Genomic DNA, 7,467 nt, shown 5'->3' with positions numbered 1-7,467 from the left:
GGTAAGAGACCGGAAAAATCTTCACTGTCAGATCTTCTATCACAGAGAGATCAGAAAAACCCTTTTAGAGGAGAATCAAAAGATAAGGAAATTGAAGGCTTACATTTAGAATTATAGCTCAGGAATTTAGCTATTCCTTAGCTATTTCTCCACATGCAAAAGGGCTAATTTTACTCCATTGAGTAGTCAGTCCCCTTTCCCCCTTGATTTTCTCTCTCTCAGTGCAAATGTTATTAAATCACTTGGCTTCACATCTGGTGGAAAAAGAACAATTTACTCAAAAGAGAAAGAATCACCTTATTGAGATAATATTGTGCCAAACAGCATAAAATATACTCAATATAATGACTTTGACAGAATCTTCTAAGAATGTTCTTAATTACCAGATAACTAGGTCTATGAGTCCAGAGCTCCCCAGAACTACCTCATCACATAGTGCTGTGAAATAGGGAATCATCAGAATGTTGGACTCACTCATCAAATGAACACAAATGGTGTTTGTTTCCCCACTGCTAGCAGTGTCTTTTGTCAGTAGATGGGTAAATTACTCAAAAGGCTGCAATCAAAGAATATATTATCAAAAGTGAGGACTCCCATGCTTCATAGCCATATCAACCCCTCGGGCTTAGATGGGACATGACTCATGGGGCACCACTCATCTGGCAGCCAAAGTTCTTTCTCTCAAGTGTCATCCCTCTCATCCCCTGTCTCCTGTCCTTTTAAAACTCCCATGATCGGCGATATTACTCATGTACAGCCCTAAGAAAAGTTACCTGCTAGGTTCTTTCCCAGTGATCCTGCCCTTTGACCCAAAGCATTCTGGAAAATGAAATCCCAAGAGAGCTCTCGTCTACATATATACAAATTTGTCTGGAAGTTAGGTGGAATTCCTAATGGAAGAAGAGAGGAAAAGGAATATGACCATAAGGACATAGGCATAGATTTAGAATTGGGAGATCTTAAAAATTATCCGGTCCAGCCCCTTCATTTTACAGATAAGGAACCTGAGGTCTTATAAAGATAAGTGATTTGGCAAATGTCACAGAAGTATTAAGCCTTAGAGACTAGATCGGAATACAGGTCCAACAATTCCAGCAGTGGTGCTCATTCCATTAGACCAGGGATCGGCAACTTTTTTGGCCGTGAGAGCCATAAACGCCACATTTTTTAAAATGTAATTTCGTGAGAGCCATACAGTGCTCACAGCACGCGCTCCTGTAACAGCGCCTGAAAAAAAAAATGGACTATATGGCTCCTGCGGAAAGAGCCATATCTGGCCCTCAAAAGAGCCAGATATGGCTCCAGAGCTATACATTGCCAACCCCTGCATTAGACCATATAATATAAACCACAGATGAGAAAACAGAATCTACGAGAAATATAGGACTTTGCCCAGTATAAGCAGCAGAACCAGAACCAGAACCTAGAATTCTTGATTCCCACTTCAATGAACTTGCTTCAGGAAGCATCTATTTGGAAACTGGCATTAAATCAATTTGCTAAATGTATGGAATCCTTTATAGAATATTCAAGTCACTGAATTTATTGACAAGTCCAAGAAAATTGATCTCCACTACACTGACAAATCATGGCTAATTGTTCTCTAATATCAACTGCACACACACACACACACACACACACGCACACACACACACATGCACACATACACACACACACACACACTATTCTCTAGGACTTTCAGCCCGCTACACTATATTACTGGAATCAAGGAAAGGCTTTTGCCAAACATCTCTTCTCCTCCTTATTATTACTGCCAGAACCAAAACTTAGGAAATACAATCCTTCCCTCCTCAGGAGAGCTGGAGCTCAGAATGGAGATGCTTTGGGAGCATTAGCCCACTGATAGGAAATCTCAGGGGTTGGTTAATAACTTAAGAGTCTTTTCTGAGAGCAAGGTTAGACTGCTAAGAGATTTTGAGAAAGGAGTGCCTTGGAAGTATAGTGAGTGGCAAACAATTCAGAACACTTTCCAATCTTCTTAAATTTTCTCCCCTTCTAAACACTACAGGCTACATTGGCCTACTTGCTATTCTTTGCCCTCAGTACTCCATTTCTCTCATGCTTATTCTTTCCTACTAACTGTCTCTTATTCCTGGAATGCTCTCTGACCTTACCTCAGCCTCTTGGCTTTCCTAGTCAAGATTCAGTTTAAATCCCACCTTTTGAAAGAGTTTCTCCCTGCCCCTCTACCCCACATACAGACCACCCCTGCCTTCCAGTACCTGAGGTTACCTTCCATTAACACTGTAAATATCTTGTGTTTGTGTGTGTTTGTGTGTACATTTATAGATTTATTTGCATTCTGTCTATCCCATTAGAATATGAACTTCTTGAGGAGAGGTATCATGTTGATATTCCCAGTGCTTACTGCATGGAAGGGACATATATAGGGGAAGGACATAATAATATTTTTTTTTTAATTTTTTTTTAAACCCTTGTATTTCGGTGTATTGTCTCATAGGTGGAAGATTGGTAAGGGTGGGCAATGGGGGTCAAGTGACTTGCCCAGGGTCACACAGCTGGGAAGTGGCTGAGGCCGGGTTTGAACCTAGGACCTCCTGTCTCTAGGCCTGACTCTCACTCCACTGAGCTACCCAGCTGCCCCCGGACATAATAATATTAATATATTAATTTTAATTTAATTTAATTAGTCAATAATCTATTCAATTTATGTTTTATTTTTAATTAAATTTACTTAAATTAAAATAATAAAATTTATAATTTTATTATATTATTATATAAAATTTAAATAAAATCAAATAGAAATCATTTATTTAATTGATTAATTGATTGATTGAAGTTAATTAATTAATATTAATATAAGGGACATATTAAACACATCATAAGTGCCTGTTGATTGCCTGCCTAAACAGAGATTAGAGTAGTGGGTGCCACCACCCCCTGGTGGGTGCTGCAGCGATTCAGGGAAGCGGTGATGGCCACAGGTGCATTTTGCAAAAGAGGTAGAAACATTAATACATATATCTTTCCTATTGATTGCTATTAAAATTTAAAAAAATTAATTTCCAGGGGGTGCTAAGTAATATTTTTTTCTGGAAAGGGGGCGGTAGGCCAAAAAAGTTTGGAAACCATTGGATTAGAGGATTGATGAAGACATACTTTGCACCAGTCAAAAGGTGACTGCCCACAAGTCTTCCTCAGCTGAGTGTATTATCGTTCATGGGAAGGAAAGGGTTTGTGGTTTGAAAACCAAGGTTCCAAAGAATCCCAGAAAGAACTTTCCCTAGAAAATCCATTTGTGCTGCAGGGTCCTTGAAGCCTAGAAGTGAAGGGGTGATTTGCCAACAGGAATGCAGGCTAGAAGCCACAAAAAGAGAAAATTAAAAGATCCGTAGTAGATCAGAACTGGAAGGCAGTTTAGAAGCATCTAAGCCAGTGGTACTCAAAGTGTCTTCCGGGAAGCCCCAAGATCCTTTCTGGATGTCCAAAAGGTCAGAATTATTTTCATAATAATACTAAGATGTTTTAATTTATAATATAGCCACTAGAAACAAATATGACACACAAACAAGCATATTGGGGGGGGCTCAGTAATTTTGAAGGGTGTAGAGTGGTCCTGAGAGTAAAACATTTTGAGAACCCCTGTTCTAGACCAGTCCCCTCATTTAAGAGAGGAAAGAAGTCATCCCAAAAATCATTGAGCTAATTTGTAGTGGATGTAAGATATAAATCCTGGTCTTCTGATCCCAAAGTAATGTTCTTTATGCTACCCCAAATTGTCCTGTCTGAGATGCCATCCTACCAACCCAACCTGGCTCTATTGCTAACTCTTCCCGACCTGCAGAATTTTTCTTAGGAATGATGGAGAAAATAAAGTCAGAACTAAACCTAGGATTTAAAAACATTATGAAGAGCAGATCAGAATGAAGGAACAATCAGTTAAACAATAAGTGAATTGCCAAGGCACTCTTCAGCACTAGAAATTCAGACAAAAATAAAGTAGTCCCTGCCATTAATGACCATATGTATCCAAAAGATATACAAATTAAATACAAGATAACTTCCCTGGGCCAATGAAAGCACCTGGGGGAGGAAAGGGAAAGTAGAAATACCTCTGCATGGGTAATGAATGAATCAGGACGAAATATGTCTGATTTCTTTTTCTTTCTGGGCTCATTTTCTTACTCCCCAAAATTATAATTGACATGATGTTCCTGAAGTGTGGGAAAAGGTTACAGACATTTACTTAGCATCTGCCAAGTGCTGGGAATTATGCTGAGTTCTGGAGATAACAAAGGAAGGCAAAAAACAGGCCCTGATCCCAAGGAACTTCTAGTCCAATGTAGGAACACAGTGGAAAAGTTCAGATTCTTAAGTTTTCACACTGGCTCTAACTCAACTTAATCTGGTGTGACTTTAGGTAAGTCATTTTATTTGAGACTCCACTTTTTCATCTGTAAAATCTGGATAACATTTACTTACCTTAAAAGATATTTTGTTAACCTTCAAGCATATGGAAGTTTAAATAATTCTTTCAGCTCTGATTTTGGATAACTGGAGGAAAATAATAAAATCCTGCCCAAGAAAAGAGTCTGATACTCAGACTCACAGAGAACCTGCTTTTGTAGCATATTCCTCTAGTTCCTGCTGAGAGCAAAGCAAAATGCCTGCCTGGGAGGCTGTCTTGAAGAGAGCAAGGAACAGGAAATACATTCCCCTCCCCACACACCCCATTCTTTATCTTAAAAATTCAGGCCTCAAGTAACTTTAAAGCTGGGGTTTTTAACTTGAAGTCCTTTGTTTTCCTACTTTTCTAAGTGTTGTTTCCTACCCCCAGGGCTCTGAACTCCCCTTGTTCCTTCTCTAACCAGAGCCCATTCTTTCCATTCCTATGTCTCTGTGCTGAACAGCCTTAGCTCTGACCTCAACTATCTCTTTTTTGAAAGAAATATCAGAGACCAGCTTTATAGGCCTAAGACCCAGCTATTGTATAATCCTAAATTCTGATTCAAGAACACATGGGTTTGAATCCTAGCTCTGACATTTATTAGCTAGTTAAACATGGACAAGCCACTTGGAAGTGCTTTGTTAAGAGTAATGGGAATTATTAAGAATTCTGGGAGGACAGATTTCATATTGGGCCCCTTTTCCACCTCCAATTCCTTTCCTTTGAGAAACTGATGCCTTGAAAACCTGAATTATCCCCTCATATTTTAGCTCCCTCTCTGTATTTGTCTCCTCAAGTTCCTTCAATTATATCTCAACTAGGAGGAATAGTAGGGATCATCTAATCATATTTCTCTTTCTCTCTCTCTCTCTCTCTCTCTCTCTCTCTCTCTCTCTCTCTCTCTCCTATTGCCTTCTCCCCTCTTGGTCTCTGTCTCTGTCTCTCCCTCAACACACACACACACACACACACACACACACACACACACACACACAAGCCCAGAAAAATTGAATTTACCCAAAGTCATACAAGTAATTGGTGGCAAAACTGGAGTTTTGCAAATTGTCTCAGCTTCCAATCTAATGTTGACTATCTTCTTTGAGATGCTGTCATGTTCATCTCTGTAACATCGCTCCATCCCTGGGACTTAACCTATCCTGTTATAGAACCAGGACAAAATTGAAGGGAACGGGAACCTTGCCAGCCCAGGAGGATCTCAGAACTCGCCAGACCCATTCAGGAAAATAGATTGATGAAAAGACAGCCTTATACACAAAACTGTTTGTATCCTTCTTGCCTGTCCCATTGTGAGCAAATGTGTCCTCACTATATTTATAGCCTGTTCTAAGGCTCCAGGGAAGGGATAGAGTGGAACAGGTGGAAGTGAGGAATGAGATGAAGCTCAGGACTCTTGAGAATTCATACTGCTCCTCTCTCTATGAAGATGTATCCTCCAAGTTGAAAGTTCCAAGTAAGAGAGTAGAATATGATCAGGCACACCTGTGGTCATTCCTTTCCTGGCTAGATCTGGTCAGGTTCATGATCTTCATCCCAGTGTGGAAGAGAATTTAGAATTGGTTAATTCTTGACTTCAGTTTTAAGCAAATGACTTTCAGCTCTCTTTCCTATGAAACACTGAGACAGGAAAAAGGAGTCTTCATTTTCCCTCCCCTCTTTTCCTGGCTCTCTTATCTTCCTGTGAAAGCACTGTAACCAAAAACTTCAAGATTAGCTTCAATGTGACAGACAGGATGGGGCCTGAGTTTAAACTGCATGCTGTGGTGCCAGAGCAATGATTCCAAGTCTCAGAAATTTTCTAGCTTTTGCATGACTTTTATATCAGACACCCGAGGTTTCAAGATTCTTTTGCAGTTGGATTGATTCCTTTTTTTAAGTCTTACCTTCTTTTTTTTTAATAGAAAATTGTATTTAATTAATTAATTTAGAATATTTTTCCATAGTTACAAGATTCATGTTCTTTCCCTCCCCTCCTCCCGCCCCCTCCCTCAGCGGATGCACAATTCCACTGGGTTTTACATGCCACTGATCAAGACCTATTTCTATATTATTGATTTTTGCACTAGGGCAGTGATGGGCAAACTTTTTTAAAGAGGGGGCAGAAGGAAAGGAAATGCTCATCTGTCAGTCTGTTTTTAAGGCAACAATTTTGAAGTTTCATTGTATTTGTCAGGGAGGCTATGGGAAGGATAGCCAGAAAGGAGAAAGTGAAGTGAAACCTGATGAGCTTTCCTGAAATATTATTCCAGGAGAGGTGGTGACCAGTCAGAAGAAATATAACAGGAGACAAGTTTCTGTAGGGCATGGTGTCTGGTGTGGTCACGGTGGCAGCTGGCAGGGAGGTTAGAGAAGAGGTACAGGGAGTAAACTGCAATTGAGATTTGAATTCAGTTCAAATGAACTCCAGTTCTAAAACTTTTTTTACTACATCTTAGTGTCTTCATTGACAGACCTTCAAATACTTGAAAACAGTTATCATGTCTCTTCTAGATTTTATCCATTCTAAACTTCTCTGTGCCTTTCAAACATTCCTTATATGATAAAACTATTTCCTAATATTTCTTACTGTCCATAATACATTTAATTTTGCCAATGCCCCTTATAAAATATGGCACCCTTATTTGTTCAAAATATCCTATTTAAGAATGTGGTGAAAACCACCCTACTCTACCCAATTTTATCTATGATTTCTTTACTTGGTAAAATATAATATCTCAATAATCACTTCTAATCCTGGGCCAAATCTTTGAAAGCCATGTGATGAAATGAAATGATGTTAGATAAGAATTCTGTTCCAGCTGGCTGGGGGATTTTTTTGATGCCTCTTAAATTGTATATAAAAGCACCAAATTACCTTAAATGGGATTGATTTCCAGAAATGGTAACATGTGGCTAACCTCAATATAAGTTTGACTTGGGCAGAGTACTCTAGGGCTATTGACTACCAAGTTTTTGTTATTGAATTCCTGCTTCTTCCTTACTGTGTGACCTGTTACTTGAGTTGCTACTCAAGCCAGAGA

The sequence above is a fragment of the Gracilinanus agilis genome, chromosome 3, assembly GCF_016433145.1.
Source record: "Gracilinanus agilis isolate LMUSP501 chromosome 3, AgileGrace, whole genome shotgun sequence".
Classification (NCBI taxonomy): Eukaryota; Metazoa; Chordata; class Mammalia; order Didelphimorphia; family Didelphidae; genus Gracilinanus; species Gracilinanus agilis.
Note: the sequence above shows the minus strand (reverse complement) of the source record.